Raw genomic sequence first — 19423 nt, forward strand, 5'->3', positions numbered from 1 at the left:
CAATTCCTTCAACTGTAAGATCATTCAGTTCCTTTATTAAATTATAAGTTTTGGTAATAGCATAAAATCATTAAAATACAGGAATGTAAAAATTTTTATTTTAATTTTAAAGTACTTCATTCAAAATTAAGGCTCTGCCATTTTTCTGATTATTCTCTCCAAAGGGCTGCTGAAAAAATAGTAAGGTTCAAAGTCCTGGGTGTCTTAAGATTTGGGTTACCAACCTCTAAGTATATTTTATCATCTGCCAATATTCTGCCCTTTTACTATGCCAATAAAACTATCTTTGCCAGTAAGAGGAAGATGGATTTAAATAGCTCCAGTAATTTGAAAGGGAAATTATGACCAATAAGCATCCTAATTAGCTCCATCTTTAGAGTTATAACATTAGTAATTGACCAATATAAATGGTGACTCTAAAACTTGATTGCCTAGGTTGGAATCTTGCTTTTATTACCTACTTCCTGTGTGACACTAGAAAGTTAATTAAACTCTACCTATTTTTCTTATCTATAAGACAGAATAATTATAGTATCTATCTAGTACTGTGAAGGATAATTAAGCTAATACAAGTAAAACTCTTCGAAGAATATATAACACATAGTAGGCTGTCAATAAATTTTTGCTAATTATTTCTGTGGAGTATTCAGTGTTTTGCCTTGTGATTATATTTTCTTATCAAAAGAAAGTAGCTTAAAAATGTTAGCTAAAATGAAGACAATTTTTAAAATTTCTTTTCTTTATAAAAAAACACAAACTTCAGATACAGTAAGGATTACATGAATGATGATAGGCCTTACTCTAGGAATTAGGGAAAAGAGGTCACTGAATTATTATAAAGCAGCTTGTACAGTTAACTAGCTTGAAGTCAAAAGTTTTTAAAAATCCCACTGTGGGTAGACATTTAATTTACAGAAAGAAAATTGCCAACGGACTTTAAAATTGACCTCTCCTCACCATCACACAGACATTCATGTTTTACAAAGTTTTTCGATTTAGAATCAGTCTTCTAAAACAAGCGAGCAAGCAAACACATCAGTATATCAGACAGTGTTTTTAAGTTCAAATACAGCCCAAGGATCCATGTATTAGACAGGCCTTATAGATTATACTGAACAGCTTTGATTACTACCTTTTTCTATGGAACAAAATTGCTTCTTATACTAGTATAAAAATATCTTCTGGGTGTAAATTATTTGGAGGAAAGATTGTTCGGCGGATGTTCTCAGAAATAAATTTCTCAGGTGCTTTTACCAAAACATGTGGTCTGAATGGTCCTTTTCTCCAAAAGGCATATATATGAACTGATCACATTTGGGATTTATGGAGTGAACAAGTGCATTTGTGTTCTGATGAAATCTTTTAGAAACAGCAAGAGGACTAACTAAAGGGGGATTAAATTAAAACCATTTCCCTGGTGTTTCTGCCAGGTGAATTGCACTGAGCACCTTTAAGATAAAGCCATAGGCTGAAGAGTTGACAATAAAAAATTATTTCTGAAAAAATACATATTAATAAGCATTAATGTGTGGGGATAATGCCAAAGATTTTGAAAGGAAATTAAACATATATATATATATATACACACACACACTTTGAAAATTGCCATGCTGCTGCTGCTAAGTCGCTTCAGTTGTGTCCGATTCTGTGCGACCCCATAGACAGGCAGCCTACCAGGCTCTGCCGTCCCTGGGATTCTGCAGGTGAGAACACTGGAGTGGGTTGCCATTTCCTCCTCCAATGCATGAAAGTGAAAAGTGAAATCGAAGTCACTCAGTCGTGTCCGACTCTTAGTGACACCATGGACTGCAGCCCACCAGGCTCCTCTGTCCATGGGATTTTCCACTCCACTGGAGTGGGGTGCCAATATGCTGCAAAAAAGGCTATCCAATACTCAGTGGCTTACAACCACAGAGATGGATTCCCAACACTACAGGTCTGATGGTCAGCTGTAGTTCTGCTGACTTGGGCGAGGCTCAGCGGGCTGAGCAGCTCTGCTCAGGCAGTGGGGTCAGTTAGTCTTAGCCCCGAGCTGTGAGTTGAACTCAGATCTACACTACCTATGTTCAACGCGAGGTCCAGGCTGACGGATCTAGCACTACCTGGGAACATTTAGAGAATAAAATAAAAAAGGGTGAATGCCAAAGAATTGATGCTTTCAAACTGTGGTGCTAAAGAAGTCTCTGGAGAGTTCCTTGGACAGCAAGGAGATCAAATCAGTCAGTCCTAAAAGGAAATCAGCCCTGAATATTCACTGGAAGAACTGATGCTGTAACTGAAACCCCAATACTTTGGCCACCTGATGCAAAGAGCCAAATCATTGGGAAAGACCCTGATGCTGGGAAAAATTGAGGGCAAGAGGATAAGGGGGCAACAGAGGATGAGATGGTTGGATGACATCACTGAATCAGTGGAAGTGAACTTGGGGTTGGAGGGACTCCAGGAGATAATGAGGGACAGGGAGGCCTAGTGTGCTACAGTCCATGGGGTTGCAAAGAGTCAGACATGACTTAGTGACTGAATAAAACAAAGGGCACAAAATGGGGCTAGAATTTTAAAAGCCTCTACTTATGTCATGTCTGCTGAGAATTCATTAGCCAAAGTGAGTCATGTAACCAAGCCCAACTTCAGTGGGGCAGGTACACTTACTCGACTCATATCTGGCTGAGTCCCTGATCCTCTACCTGGATCTTGTCAGCTCCCTTGCTCTAGGGCACAGACCATGATTTCTACATTTTTGACAAATGGCTGGAAATCCCCAGAATCATGGTATTGATTTCTGCCGCAGGTCAAGAGTCCTCTAGACTCATCCTTTTGATATTGACTAGATCAGATCAGATCAGGTTAGATCAGTCGCTCAGTTGTGTCCAACTCTTTGCGACCCCATGAATCACAGCACACCATTGATGCTTTTGAACTGTGATGTTGGAGAAGACTCTTGAGAGTCCCTTGGACTGCAAGGAGATCCAACCAGTCCACTGACTATATAGCCTGGTTCAAACCTAAGCCTCCCCTACAATTTGCCAACCTTAATCTTGTGATTTCAGTTGATGGCAATTCTTGGAAGGGTTAACCCAAAGCTGGGTTATGACAAACCCCTTCCCCTCCACTCCTTGCTATTTATCTTCTCTCACTAAGCCTGCTGCTGAATTTGCATATGGCTGAAACCTTCTGGCCCAGGAGACTATTACTAATTTGGTATAATGAACAGTTGAAAATTTACCACCTTCTTAGGCTCTTTCTTAGCCAAATTTGAATTTCACTTCTTTTGCATGCACCTAATTTAATAAAGAAATCCTTTTATTATGATAAATTTAATTATAAAATTATGTTACATTTGTCTTTGTAATATGTGGATTAAGGCGAGTATGGTGAGTATAGGCAGCTGACAGAGTTTAGGTTTTAAGCTGCTTGCCCAAGATCCCAAAGTTAAATCAAAAGAAAGATGAAGTGAAGCCAAGTTCTTTCCATTCTCATTTCACTGAGTCTCTATCTCTGACTTTCCCTCTATTTCATCTGCTATAGCTAAAACTTGAAAAGTTGCCTGGTTTTCCCTCAAATGTTATTTACTTAGCATATCCATGAACTACAAGAGATTAAAGACCTGTTTATCAACTTTTTAATCATCTAATAAAATGTGCAGTCTTTAATATGAATCTGCTCATATTCATTAATGTGCATTGGAATAAAACTAAGAATTTAATCTTGGACTTCTGTTCTTTAATTTCTTCCTGTAACAAGAATTTTCATCTTCACTGACTTATTTCTACAAATATAATAAATGCTTTTATGCCTATGAAGATTTTCTAATTTTTACAAAGATTAACCATTATATTTTAAAGTCCATGCTTTGATATGTTTCATCTGTTAACTTATTCATGCAACAGTTACTGGCTGAGAAAATTTTGTGTATAAGCCTTTGCTGGTCACTAGGGTTATAACATCAAACACAGAAATACAGTTTTCAGCTTTATGAGCAGAATCTCATCTGTTACTTAATATATCCTCAGCATGGATACAATTTTGAAAGAGTAGATTACTACTACTTTTGTAACATTTTAACCTTTGGACATTCTATTTGTTTCCTGCTACTTTCAGTCAGTCAGTCAGTCAGTTCAGTCGCTCAGTCCTGTCGGACTCTTTGCAACCCCATGAATCACAGCACGCCAGGCCTCCCTGTCCATCACCAACTCCCGGAGTTTACTCAAACTCACATCCATCGAGTCGGTGATGCCATCCAGCCGTCTCATCCTCTGTCGTCCCCTTCTCCTCCTGCCCCAATCCCTCCCAGCATCAGAGTCTTTTCCAATGAGTCAACTGTTCGCATGTGGCCAAAGTACTGGAGTTTCAGCTTTAGCATCCTGCTACTTTACTGACATTTAGTATGCCCCATAGATGTTCTGATATTGCTCTGGCCAAGTTTTGTTTCAACTTGTTTCTACTTTAATTAGAAGTAGAGCAATTCATTTCTCTGCTTACCGTTGTACTATCTTTTTATTTAAATATTATCCTTACCTAAGGTAACTTTAATGAAGCTAAAGAATTATTGATACATGAGAAAAAATGCTTGTAAATATATTAATCACAACACCTTATTTGAATACTTACTCTACATTTTCACCCATGGAATATCACAAACTATCATTCTTTCACCCCTAAATTTATATATGTATAAATGTATATTTACATATATACATTTATACATATATGTGAAATGTGTGTGTATGAAGCAATAGTCTCTGAGATTCCTCTGGAATTCACTAAAATTCAATATGTAGCATATTAGGAACATAATGAAAGACAAATGACAATTTCAATCTATTTACCTTTTGCAACAGAAATTTTTGACATGGATCAACATTTATTTTAATTTATTTTCCACCTTTATAAAATCTAAAAACTATAATTTTGGAACTTTATATTATCTTAAAATAAATATTTCTTGTAATAATAAATCTTCACTAGCACTAAACTCATATATATTTGTAAAACAGATAATTGCATTATAAACTATAGAAATATTTCTTTTCATTAAATTGCTAAAGCAAAACATTCAGATGCCTCTGCATCCAGAGTTATATATATATAATGTGAATTCAAATCATATGAGATTATTTATATCTGACTAGTCTTGGTCCAGAAAAATGGCAATTTTTATGATCCAACCTAACAGTTTGTTTGTCTGGATCTCTTCCTAGAACATGAGTTCTTCACAGGCAGGGACTGTACCTCATTCTTATTTGCATAAATTACATGCCCATAAGGGTCTCTCTACCCCTGAGGAAGAATATAGGTTTGACTCAACCATTCTTTCTACACCCAAAAGAAAAGGTCAGTGTTCTTTACAAGATTATAACTATCCAGAATGGATCACACTATCCCTGACTTCAGGTTGCTCTTAAAGATCTTATTATAAGCAATAAAGGGAAAATATATGAAATCCTGAATGCAATGCCTGGCACCAAGTATTGGCAGTAAGTCTGCAGTACTTTAGTAGCTATTATTATCATCACGACAATAGGGGCATGTACAAGGTAAAAGCAAAATTCTACCAAAATTCTGTGAGGAGTATAAGAGGAATGTATCAGCTAAGGCTTCCAGAAAGTATTTGACAAGATTGGTTGGGAACTTTCACAGATTATGTGGGATGGGAACCAGTGAAGAAAGGCCATGGCAAATAGCTAATATGGTTAGAATCCAGGGAGGGGCTCTGTAGATGATGTTGAAAGAACCAATTTCCAATTCTATTGATACAACACATTCAAAACTTTCAGCAGTCCTTAATACATTTAGAAATAACATCTATATATTTAAAGTGATCATTCTTTTTCTTCAATAAACACAGTTGTATTAGGATTCACTGAAATGCCCTTATCCTTTGACCCAGCATCTTATGCTTCCAAAGAACTTTCAAACTGGAGTACAATCATGCTCATTTCACATGCTAGAAATGTAATGTTCAAAATCCTCCAAGCTAGATTGCAACAGTACATAAATCGAGACTTTCCAGATGTACAAGCTGGATTTAGAAAAGGCAGAGGAACAAGAGATCAGATTGCCAACATCTGTTGGATCATAGAAAAAGCAAGAGAATTCCAGAAAAGCATCTGCTTCATTGACAACACTAAAGCCTTTGACTGTATGGATCACAACAAACTGTGGAAAATTCTTCAAGAGATGGGAATACCGGATGGACCACCTTTTCTGCCTCCTGAGAAACCTGTATGCAGGGCAAGAAGCAACAGTTAGGACAGGACATGGAACAACAGATTGGTTCAAAACTGGGAAAGGAATACACGAAGGCTGTATATTGTCACTCTGCTTATTTAACTTCTATGCCGAGTACATCATGCGAAATGCCGGCCTGGATGAATCACAAGTTGGAATCAAGATTGCCGGGAGAAATATCTATAACCTCACATATGCAGATTATTCACTCTAATGGCAGAAAGTGAAGAGGAACTAAAGAGCCTCTTGATGAAAGTGAAAGAGCACAGTGAAAAAAGCTGGCTTAAAGCTAAAAATTCAAAAAACTAAGATCATGGCATCCAGTCCCATTACTTCACGGCCAATAGGGAAAACGGGGAAACAGTGACAGACTGTATTTTCTGGGACTCCAAAATCACTGAAGATGGTAACTGCAGCTATGGAATTAAAAGTCTCTTGCTTTTTGGAAGAAAAGATATGACACACCTAGACAATGTATTAAAAAGCAGAAACATCACTTTGCCAACAAAGGTCCATCTAGTTAAAGCTATGGTTTTTCCAATAGTCATGTATGGATGTGAGTGTTGGACCATAAAAACGGCTGAACACCAAAGAATTGATGCTTTTGAAATGTGGTATTGGAGAAGATTCTTGAGGGTCCCCTCAACAGCAAGGAGATCAAACAAGTCAATCCTAAAGGAAAAGCCCCAATACTTTGGCCACCTGATGTGAAGAGCTGACTCATTGGAAAAGACCCTGATGCTGGGAAACATTGAGAGTAGAAGGAAAAGGGGGTGAAAGAGGATGAAATGGTTGGATGCCATCACTGACTCGATGAACATGAGTTTGCGCAAACTCTGGGAGATACTGAAGGACAGGGAAGCCTAGCGTGCTGTAGTCCATGGGGTCACAAAGAGTCAGAGATGACTTCGCGACTGAACAAAAACCATACACTTCCAGAGATGTTTCACACTTTGCTTTTCAAGATTTCAGTACTATTTGTTAAGATTCCTATGCAACTTAAAAACCATGCAGTGTAAATCATAGCCTAAGTGAAAAGATCACTCAATATTACATTTTAATAAATATTTCTATGTTTCATACTATTATGCCATCTCCTTGAAAGTCTTCTAAATTGATCTTAAAAGAAAGTGAAGTCGCTTAGTCATGTCCCTTTGTGATCCCGTGGACTATACCCTGCACCAGGCTTCTCTGTCCATGGGATTTTCCAGGCAGAGTACCAGAGTGGGTTGCCATTTCCTTCTCCAGGGGATCTTCCTGACCCAGGGATCGAACCCAGGTCTCCTGCCTTGTAGGCAGATACTTTACCCTCTGAGCCACCAGGGAAGCTTAAATTGATCTTAAGAGTGAAGAATTAAAAATAAATAATTTCTGAGAAAGGCCCTTTAATAATTGAAACTTGGCTCATTACATCTTCTAAATGTATAAAGAGAATCAATTTTTAAATGGACTTTCTCAGCATTTACTGTGTGCCAGGGATTGTGGCAAGCACCTTTCTCACATCATCTATCAAACTCTCATACCCACTTTGGGAGGTATCATCCCATTTTACAGATATAGAAACTGAGGGCTACCAAGTTAGACAATTTGTTCAATGCCCAACTCTAAATGGAAGAGCCTGATTTAATACTAGGTATGTCTGACTCCAGAATATGGGGTTATGCAGTTGATACTGTGAGCAGCTGGGAGCTGTGTGTTACCCATCTGTGTGTGTGTGTGTGTGTGTGTGTGTGTGTGTGTGTGTGTGTGTTAGTCACTCAGTCATGTCCAACTCTTAGTGACTCTGTGGACTGTGGCCCACCAGGCTCCCCTGTCCACGAAATTCTCCAGGCAAGAGTACTGGAGTTGGTAGCCATTCCCTTCTGCAGTGGATCTTTCCAACCCATGGATCAAACCTGGGTCTCCTGCATTGCAGGCAGATTCTTTATCATCTGAGCCACCAGGAAAGCTCCATCTGTGTGTAGACCAGAGCTAAAGCTTAGCTTAGGCTAAAGCTGTTAACAACAGAATAATTGTATGAGCATTTGAAATTTCCCCATTTATCCTCACCAGAGAAGACATACAGATGGTAAAAGAGCATATGGAAAGATATTCCACTTCATATGTGATCAGGAAAATGCAAATAAAAACAACAATGAGATCCCACTACACACCTATCAAAATGGCCCAAATCCAGAACACCGACAACACCAAATGCTGGCAAGGATGTAGAGTAACAGGAATTTTCATTCATTGCCAACGGGAATGCAAAATGTTGTAGTCATATTGGAAGGCACTTTGGCAGTTTCTTACAAAACTAAATGTACTCTTATCATGCGCTACAGCAGTCAGACTTTGATATTTACCCAAAGGAGTTGAAAACTTATGTCCACACAAAAACCTACACGGGGATATTTACAGAAGCTTAGTTCATAATTGCCCAAACTTGGAAGCAATGAAGATATTCTTCATAGGTGAATGTGTACATGGTGAATGGTAAATCAGACAATGGAATATTCTTCAGAGATAAAAGAAAGAGGTATCAAGCCACGAAAAAAACATGGAAGAAACTTACAGGCATAATACGAATTGAAAGAAGGCAGTCTGAAAATGTGACTGTATGATCCTGTATAATTATAACTATATGACATTCTAGAAAAGGCAGAATTATGGAGACAGCAATAAGGTCAGGAACTGGGAGGAGGAATGGATGAGTAGGCAGAGCACAGAATATTTTTTAAGGCAGTATTGAGTATTGTGCTCAGCAGTAAAAATTCATCTGCAATGCAGGAAATGCAGGAGACACAGGCTTGATCCCTGGGTTGGGACGATCCCCTGGAGTAGGAAATGGCAACCCACTTCACTATCCTTGCCAGGAAAACCCCGCGAACAGAGGAGCCTGGTGGGCCACAGTCCATAGGATCGCAGAGTCAGACACGACTTAGCGCGCACGCACACACACACGTTATTATTTACCTTCCAACCCACAGAATGTACAACACCAATGGTGAACCCTAAGATGAACTATGGACACTGGATGATAATGATGTCAATATAGGTTCATCACTTGTAATAAATGTGTCAATCTGGTTGATTTTGATAACGGGGGAGGCAATGAAGATGCAGGGGAAGGGAATATATGGCAAATATCTTCTGTTCAATTTTGCTGTGAAAAATTTTCTGCTCTAAAAAAAAAATAGGCTATTAGAAATATTTCCCCATTCATCACTCTATTTGGAAGAATAAGAACTCACTAGTTTCATTTGGACATTTGCCCTTTTAAATGTGCCACAGTGAAAAGAGAAGGAAAATGTAAGACTATATTATTACATATCTATCTATTGCTAGGCAGTAGTGACTGATAAAGACATTTTTTCATTTAAACAAACAAGTCCTGGTTTTCAGTTAAATCTGAAAAAAACTCCAAACTATGGATTTTGCTAATTGTTGTAACAGTCTCCTTGAAAGGAGAGGCTATTTCTCATTCATCTTTGTATCCTATCTACCTGGAACAAGCCGGGAGGCATGGCACTTGATAAAGGTCACTGAGCTTAATTTATTTAAAAGAACACTGAAAAGACATGCACAGAGTATGGGCACCTAGATTCTACAAACTTGAGCAAAATATGCCACAATGAACAGATTTGCCAAAGGTGGTTAAAAAATGTAGAGACTGAAGCTGTGTTTTTAACTATGCCACCATTACCAGTTTACTTGCTTAGAAATAATAACAGATAAATCTATGCTAGGGTATATACTAAAAGCTTGACCAATCGCACTTATCAGTAAAATCAAAATGACAGTTCAGAAAGTTAAAAGAGTTTAAGCAACACAACCAGTAAGCAAGGAAGCCAGGATGTAAATCCTGGCAAATTATTGCTATTTACTACTCTAAAACCTACACTACATAGCCTCTTAAGAAAGGAGTGCTTATAATCAGTATGCTCTTTCATTTCTAAAATTATATAGTGCTATAATATAGTTCTGTTTATCCGCAGCTAAAATTTGTATTTGTCTGGCATCATATACACATTACCTAAGTGTCACAAAGGCTGTGTCTTAAAGCCTCAACCTTCTGTGGTTATATATGTAACTTCCTTTTCTGTTCCTCTATTCATATATTTTAATAATAGAGGTAGAAGGGAAAAGGAATGGAGGACATTTTTCATTATAAAAGAGTTTCTTCAGTTACCAGCTTTCTTCTTCACAACTACATAAATAAGGACATTTTAATACCCTAATTAATATCCATTTTTAACTCCATGTCATGTTTTTATTACCATTCTCTCATTAAAAATCTAATGAGCATTAGCATACTGACAAGGATAATAAATGCCAACAAGTCATATCCCGTTATTAAAGCTAATGGTTTCCCCATTGGAATGTAATATATGTTTCAGCTTTTTTTTTTTTTTTGCCAAAAGCTCAATTATACTTTTATCTCCAGTCAACCAATTGCACATTTAATTTAATACCTATTAAATGCACACAGCAACCCAGAAATCACATTTGAGTTGTTACTCAAGCCATCAAGAGCCAGCAACTAGAAAGCGGAGATTAGGTAAAGGACTAGTGGGGCTCACAGTGTGGAAATGATAAGCAGACAAACCCCTGCCTCAGCAAAGTGCCTTGTTTGAGCAGCCAAGCCATGTCATTATCTAACAAGTCTCTGTATGCAATGGCAGGACACACACTGCTGCTTCTCACTCAAAACAGAGAGAAAGAACGATCTGAACATTCTTGTTCCTAAGAACCCTTCCAATAGGCAAATCTCAGCTCTCATTATCTTATATAATTTTCCAACAACAAAACATTTTTTCATGGCTATGCCAGTTCTCGTTGCTAGTTTGATACTTTCTTTCAAAAGAAAGGGAATAGTTGTGTGTGTGTGTGTGTGTGTGTGCTGTATTTTTAATAAATTTAGAGAAGCTGCATAAATTTGAACCCATAGGAAGGAAAAGCTTGTTGGACATGGTATCAGGAAAGGTGTCAGAGACTGTATTGCTCACTAATGTAGATATATCACCTGTATGAATAGTGAGTAATGCTAAACCTAGACAATGTCCCATGCCTACTTATTCTTAAATATTGTGATACAGCCATTGGTTTGGAATTTGTGCATCATTTCAAAAAAGTATAAAATGAATTTTCTATCTTTCTTCAAAATGTTTTTCTCCTTTGAAATGAGCAATATCATGATCAATAAAGCCTAGATGTCCCTTTTTCAGAGAAGGAAATGGCAGCCCACTCCAGTATTTTTGCCTGGAGAATCGCATGGACAGAGGAGACTGATGGGCTACATTCCATGGGGTCACAAGAGTCAGACATGATTTAGCAACTAAACCACCGCCACCAGCAGATGTCCCTTTTAGACTCAGCATCTAGAAATGTCGAGGAACTTTCAAATTTTTTCTAAACATTTCAATTGATTTCTGACTTTACAAATCAATATATACAAGTATCACAATACAAATTTAGGGAAAGGAAAGATTATTATTTTTCATTAAAAAAATCAATATATTGAAATAAAAATTATTTCCATCACAAGCATGAGATATTAGTCAAAGACACAATGGATAAGGGCTGAGTGACCTTAGAGGGAAAAGTTATTGGAAGAGACAGTCGTCCTTGGACCTCTTGCTTTTTGACACATTTTGCTGGGTGTGCCAAGGTTGCAAGCCCCTGACCACCCTTTTGCATGGGTTAGTGCTCAGTCGCTTCAGTTGTGTCCAACTCTTTGTGACCCCATGGACCATAGCCCATCAGGCTCCATGGAATTTTCCCAGCAAGAATACTGGAATGGGTTATCATGCCCTCCTCCAGGACAGCTTCCCAACCCAGGGATTGAACCTGAGTTTCCTGTGTCTCCTGGATTGCAGGCAGACATATTACCACAGAGCCACCAGGGAAAACTGACCACCTTTTACTCAACCCATTATTCAGTGTTGTTGCATAGCTGATAACTTTGAAAGATAAAGGAATGTCTCCTCCTCCACAGCTCCAACAAATAACAATCTTGGTTACTCTTGTTGTTAAAGTGGTGGGTTCCTCACGCTCGGTGTTCCTCAGATGCAGCCCAAACCTACTATGCCACTCATTTATCACCCACATGGGACTTCAGTTGAAGGGGAACCAATACAAACATACTGATGCCCATGAGCCACAAGTAATGAGGCCTTTGATCTTGGACCCAGGAGTCACCTATTTTCTGCCAACATCTATGAAACTTTAATACTAACTTGATAATACAACATCTAAAGAGGGAAAATTCAAATTCAAGATCTGACAAAGATTGCCTAAGATAAGGTTAATTAACCTTTCTAAGCTTCACTTACATCATCAGTGGGGAAGAAGAACACCTGATAATATGCATGCTGAGAATTTTTAAGAAGACTGAATGATTCTGTACCTGTGAAGTCTCTAGTACAAGGAACATGCGCAGCAAATGTTTGTGTTTCCTTAAGTATTGCCACAAAGGGAATATTTAAAAATATATCAAAAGAAGGTTAAGTTTATTCTACGCATTTCACATTCCCCATGTATATCAGTCTACTCTTCAGTCCTCAGAAAATTTTTGTAGAAATCTAATACTGCATAACGTTATACCAGTATAGTGAATTCTACTTGATCTAATTATAATATTTCTTTAATAAACAGCTACAGTATTAACTTCAAAGTTGCTAAGATACTAAATATTTACAGTTCTCAACACAAAAATTAACAAACATGACATGATAAAGGTGTTAGCTTACTCTACGGTAGTAATCATATTGCACTATATAAATGCACCAAATCAATACCTTAGACACCTTAAACTTACCTTAAACACCAAATTGACCATGTTATGTGACAATTACATCAATTAAAAAAATGTATACTGCCAAATTCTATTTGAATTAAAAAAACTTTAACATTTGGATCTATAGTCATAATTTATAACAGTATGTAGTTTTCTATTTTCTGCCTAGATTTTATAAAATAAATTGGAGATTTAACATCATTTCTATATGTTTTAGAAGACTGTGATAAGAATTGGGAGCATTTCTTTAAAAGGTATATCAGGGAAATTCTGATCTTTAATCTTGGAGATGAGAATCTTTAAAGGGGACATTTCTTAGACAAATCTCTGAATCTCCTTCCCTGTTATTTCTTTAGGCTAGATTCCTGTAGGGATGGATAGTGTCAGTTGTCTCATCCACATTCCCTTTCTCATACCACCGCAGAGACTGAAGAGGTGATACATGTGCTTTCTAGCTTCTCTTGCATCTCAGATGGGCCATGTTGTCCCCCAAAAAAGAAAGCCCAACATAATGGCAGATGGAAGGAAGATGGGGGAGAAGATCCTCTTTCTAGCCCCAGGCATACACTCCTACCTTCATTGCCAAATAAGGCTTCAGGGTAAGCATTGTCCCCACCTCCCACTCAAAGGTTGGGCTCTGGTTAAGTCCCCAAAGTCCTTGGTTTGCTTCCTGCTTTTCCAACTCCATACTCCCAGCCTTTGATAGTCCGACTTTAGTGGTTCGCTACATTCTCTCTGGAAAGCCAATTGCTTTGACTGTTCTTTTCCTTTCCCTCTATTGAATCATATGCTAAATGGTACTTTTTTCAGCCCAATTCCATTGTCACTATATTTTCCATTAATTCCTCAAAACCACTTCTATTCTAGCACTTTTTATGTAGTTTTAACACATATGAGTACATATGTACACACATATATACATACCTATTCACACACACAAATTTGATCCTTTCAACTAGAGGGGGGGAAAAGCAGCTTCAAATAATTAGACTGAAACAAAGATGTCCACCACATATTCTGGAGGACAGGGATAATATAACTCAAAAGGTTCGGAAAGGTTAAAGAGATCAATGACAACTTGGAGCAGAAAGAACTGCTAGACGACTATCACAGGGATTCACACACAAGCAACTTCTATGAAATTGAGGGTATCTTGGATGAGAAAGATATACTGTGGAAGAGATTCCTGGATTCATTAAATAAATGAAGTGGAATAATTAAGAAGAAATCAAAAATAAATTTAAGATTTCAGTCCTTTGGACATTTTAAGAAATGGGTAAGTTTGTGGTGGCAGAGGGAAACCCTTAGTGTGAAATAGAAATATTAAGGGATTTAAGATTTGTGTAGGGCTTCCCAGGTGGCACAGTGGTAAAGAATCTGCCTGCCAATGCAGAAGACGTGGGTTCAATCTCTGGGTCAGGAAGATCCCCTGGAGGAGGAAATGGCAACCCACTCCAGTATTCTTGCCTGGACAAGCCAATGGACAGAGGAGCTTGGCAGGCTGCAGTCCATGGGGTCACAGAGAGTCAGGCATGACTGAGCATACACTCACACTAGGGTTGTGTGTTTGAAATGAAGAATCCTAAAAAAGAAAACACTCTGTTAGTTAGTGGAGATAAAGGACAAAATTCTTAGCCTGGAGTTGGAGATCTGAGAGCAAGTCTTCAAATCCAGTTGTGTTCTCTAAAGGCTCCAGACTAGATGGTTCCTCTAGGAGAGGCAAGGGGAAAGGGCTCTGGACCAAGACCTGCATTCCCAGTTGGAATCACAAAGAAGCAGATGAAGATAAAAGAAGAAACCTGAGCTGTTTCAAGTACTAGTTTTCATTTTCCTTTGAATTATTATTTGTGGTCATAACTGATATTTTATCCTCTTCATTTTAATTCCATTTTTTCCAAATTGACTTTCTTATTGTCTGTAACCATATTTATAACTGTCCATAAAACTTCACAAGATCAAGATTTTCATATTTCTATTGCTATTCAATTATATAAACTGAAACTTTTATCAATTATTTCCAGTTCCATGACATTCGTTTTAAAAAAGCTATGAAAAATCCAAAGTTAAGTATTTCTACTAACTGCAACCTTAGCTACCTACTACAACACACAATATATGTTATTATCTGGTTTGTGACCTTTGGGCCAGTTTTTTATCTAAATGTTAGTGTTTCTGGCCAGGTTAACTAATTTATCAAATAAAATTTCATGAGACCATCTACCAGTTACTTTACTGAAAATCAATACTCCCAAGTACATTTTCTTCATTCACCAGTTTTTGTGTTCTGTCAACAAAATAATCTGGATTAAATGCTGGTTTACTCTTTTCAGCCTCCTTTTTTCCAACTCTTCTGAAGTTGTAAGAGACAATAATCAAAAGATTTTGAAGATAACAACATCCTATAAAAGGAGAAACCCAGAAATGTGATAAACTTTAAAAATAGAATATGTATTGAGAAACAAATAAAAATAAGTTAGCAATCCAATTTATACAAAAAAGGGAAGAGTTGTAAAAGGAAAAACAATTAAGGCAGTAGCAAATATCCTATTTTATTAATCCAGAATGATCATATCTCAGGTACATCCCAGAGAATACTTGCTTGGATGATTCTGTTCAAAGGCCCAATATATTTATAAAATCTGTAGGCCTTCAGCAAAAAAAGAGCAGAGAAAAGGCAAGGCGTTTAAAAAAGTAGCTAAAGCTTTCTAAGGTTATACTGCTAAGTCCAGTACATAAGATTAAAACACTCTACTTGGAATCTCAAAATCAAGTTACTGTGCCTTATAGCAACATGTTCAAAAGACATCATTCAGCAGGGAAACACAAGATAAATCTCCCCAAAGCAGACTGGGATTAAAATAGTGGTATTGAAAAAGTAAGAAATTCAATCCATCCAGCCAGGAGGCAAAAAAAAAAAAAAAAAAAAAAAAAACATGCTACCTGAAACAAGGAAAAGAATATACTAGTGTCTTGAATTTAAGAAAACAAAAATATGGTTTACATCAGTAACATAGAAAAGTTTTTTTTTTTTTTTTTTAATAAAATTAGATGGATGCTTGCTGTTCTGTGGATCTTAGGGGAATAAGTCTATAAGCAAAAAGAATATGCTAAAGATACATGATAATCTACCCTTAATCCTAAAGGCCTTTGACATGTATACAGTCATTAGGGGGAACTGAGAGCTTTGGTTTGAAGTGGGAATGTGCCCAGTACATTCAGTGCCCATGCACTGAACCATAATGACACCCTGAGTGTGAAGTCCAGAGAAGGGAATGGTTAAGCTGAAGACTGTGGTATAATAATGTGAGAGTGATACAAGATATTACAGAAATCATTAGAAGAGATGCCTCATCCAGAGGCATGAGGTCAGGATAGACTTTTTCCCTGGGAAGCAGACGCTAAAGTGAGAAAGAATAGTTAGAAGGTAGCCAGGTGAAGGGGTAATTAGTCAAGAAAGAGGGTATTGCCTGTGGAGGTCCAGAAGTGAGAGGAACACAGGGCTCAAAGGAGTGAAGAGACCAGCATTTCCAGGAGTAGCAAGCGTATTGCTGGGGAGCAGAAAGAAAAGTCCTCTGGAAACTGGAACTCCTGTTTTTCACAGATTTTTTAAACTGCATCACTTTGGTATTGATAAAAATGGAGTTTAAAAAAAAAAAAAAAATTGGGACCTCTTAGACTATATGCCAGAGAAGGCAATGGCACCCCACTCCAGCACTCTTGCCTGGAAAATCCCATGGACAGAGGAGCCTGGTGGGCTGCAGTCCATGGGGTCGCTAGGAGTCGGACATGACTGAGCGACTTCACTTTCACTTTTCACTTTCACGCATTGGAGAAGGAAATGGCAACCCACTCCAGTGTTCTTGCCTGGAGAATCCCAGAAACAGAGGAGCCTGGTGGGCTGCCATCTCTGGGGTCGCACAGAGTCGGACACGACTGAAGAAACTTAGCAGCAGCAGCAGACTATATGCTGAAAACATACATTGAAATCAACATACATTGAAACCAACATACATTGAAATCAACATACATTGAAATCATACATTGAAAATGCTTGATGTAGACAAAAAATAATAAAGCTTTAAATGAAGAAAAAGAGTAAAATGGAAATGTTGGCTATAAGCACAATTAATCAAAAGAACCAAGACCCAAAACAAAAAAACCACACACCCACATAAGTCCCATCAAGGAACCAGAGAGTGAGGAAACACAAGCATACAAATTAAATTTGAATAAATTTTATAAAATATAAATTGGAAAGAGAAAAGTTCTTAATTTAAATATGATTTGAATTCAAAGCCTATAATAGGCTTCCCTGTTGGCTCAGCAGTAAAGAATCTGCATGCCAATGCAGGAGGTGCAGGTTCGATCCCTGGATTGTGAAGATCCCCTGGAGAAGAGAATGGCAACCCACTCTAGTATTCTTGCCTGGGAAATCCCATGGACCACTGGAGCCTGGTGGGCTGCAGTCCATGGGGTCACAAAGAACAACATATATATAGTATAGACATGGATAATAAAAGCAGGCAGAGGGTTATAGGAGCGAAGCACCAGGAGGGACAGAGAATACATAAATGAGTCCTTTGGGTTAGTCATCACCTACTAATGTAGATCAGATAATTAATTATCTCATTTTCTGTGTTTTACTCCAAATTCTTTTCCTTTACAAATCAATTTTTTAAAATAATTCTGAAATAGGAATACTATCCCAGTTTTATAGATAAAATGAGATTTAGAGAATGTATAAAATTTGTCCCAAGTTGTCCAAGTGTTTCTTTTTCAGTGGGTGTAATTGACATATAGTATTGTATTAGTGCATAATAACTGATAATATCATCAGTTCAGTCACTCAGTCGTGTCCAACTCTTTGCGACCCCATGAATCGCAGCACACCAGGTCTCCCTGTCTACCACCAAATCCCAGAGTTTACTCAAACTATGTCCATCGAGTCAGTGATGACATCCAGCCATCTCATCCTCTGTCGTCCCCTTCTCTTCCTACCCCCAATCCCTCCCAGCATCAGAGTCTTTTCCAATCAGCCAACTCTTTGCATGAGGCAGCCAAAGTATTGGAGTTTCAGCTTTAGCATCAGTTCTTCCAAAGAAATCCCAGGACTGATCTCCTTTAGAATGGACTGGTTGAATCTCCTTGCAGTCCAAGGAACTCTCAAGAGTCTTCCCAACACCACAGTTCAAAAACATCAATTCTTTGGTGCTCAGCTTTCTCCACAGTCCAAATCTCACATCCATACATGACCACTGGAAAAACCATAGCCTTGACTAGACGGACCTTTGTTGGCAAAGTAATGTCTCTGCTTTTGAATATGCTATCTAGGTTGGTCATAACTTTCCTTCCAAGGAGTAAGTGTCTTTTAATTTCATGGCTACAATCACATTCAACACTAAAAGCTGAAAGTTTTTCCTCTGAGATCAGAAACAAGACAAGAATGGCCATCCTTTTTTTTTTTTTCCCTTCAACATAGTATTGGGAATTTTAGCTGGAGCAATTAGACTAGAAAAAAATAAAAGGCTTCCAAACTGGAAAGGAAGAAGTAAAACTGTTACTATTGGTGGATGACATGATATTATACATAGAAAACCTGACAGACTTTACACCATCCCCACCAAAAAAAAACCCACAGGATAAAAATATTCAGTAAATTTGCTGGATACAAAATTGTTTTACAAATACCTGTTGCATTTTTATACACTAACAACTGTCAAATAGAAATTAATAGAACAATCCCATTTACAATTGCATCAAAAAAGAATAGAATACCTAGCAATAAATTTAAGAAAAAGATGAAAAATCTGTACACTGAAAACTATAAGACATTGATGAAAGACATTGACGATGACATAAATGGAAAGATATTCTGCACTCACAGATGGGAAGAATTAATATTTTCCAAACATCCATATTCCCCAAGGCAATCTACAGATTCAGTTCAATCCCTGTCAAAATTTCAATGTAGTTGTTCACAGAAATGGAACAACCCTAAAATTTGTAAGGAAACACAAATGTCCCAAACAGCCCAAGCAATCTTGAGAAAGAATTATAAAGCTGCAGGTATCATACTCTCTGATTTCTAAGTATATTACAAAGCTATAATAATCAAAACAGAAATAGATAGATCAATATAACTGAATTATTTTATGGCAAAGGAAGCAACAATATGTAATAGGGAAAGAACAACCCAGCTGTTTAACACCTGACACATCTCTGCTGCAAGAGAATATATACGACTGAGAAGAGGGACTGAGATTACCTGGAGCTTTGGTCTATATAGTCCCCTAAGACAGACCAAATGAGAACACAGATTTTTAGTAATCTTTAAAGGACATCCTTAAGTAACTGGTTCATTTTAGCATTCCTTGCTAACACAAGAAAAGCTCTAGATTTAAGTTTTGCTTACTCCAA

At 37.6% G+C, this 19423-nt stretch overlaps 1 long non-coding RNA gene across 14 annotated transcripts in view; it reads right to left on the minus strand.

Annotated features, from left to right (window-relative positions):
• The window catches only part of LOC147349204 (uncharacterized), a 535617-nt gene that overhangs the window by 260325 nt on the left and 255869 nt on the right, over positions 1-19423 (minus strand). The window contains exon 6 of one of the 14 annotated variants that reach the window (XR_015149632.1): positions 4825-6220. The exons of the other annotated variants lie outside the window; for them this stretch is intronic. This is a non-coding gene — a long non-coding RNA (uncharacterized LOC147349204). Of the gene's footprint in view, positions 1-4824; positions 6221-19423 lie in introns of those variants that run through there. 14 annotated transcript variants of the gene reach the window in all.

Source organism: Bos grunniens, chromosome 21 (assembly GCF_055505025.1).
Source record: "Bos grunniens cultivar Pamir isolate PY7600 chromosome 21, Bosgru_T2T1.0, whole genome shotgun sequence".
Taxonomy (NCBI): Eukaryota; Metazoa; Chordata; class Mammalia; order Artiodactyla; family Bovidae; genus Bos; species Bos grunniens.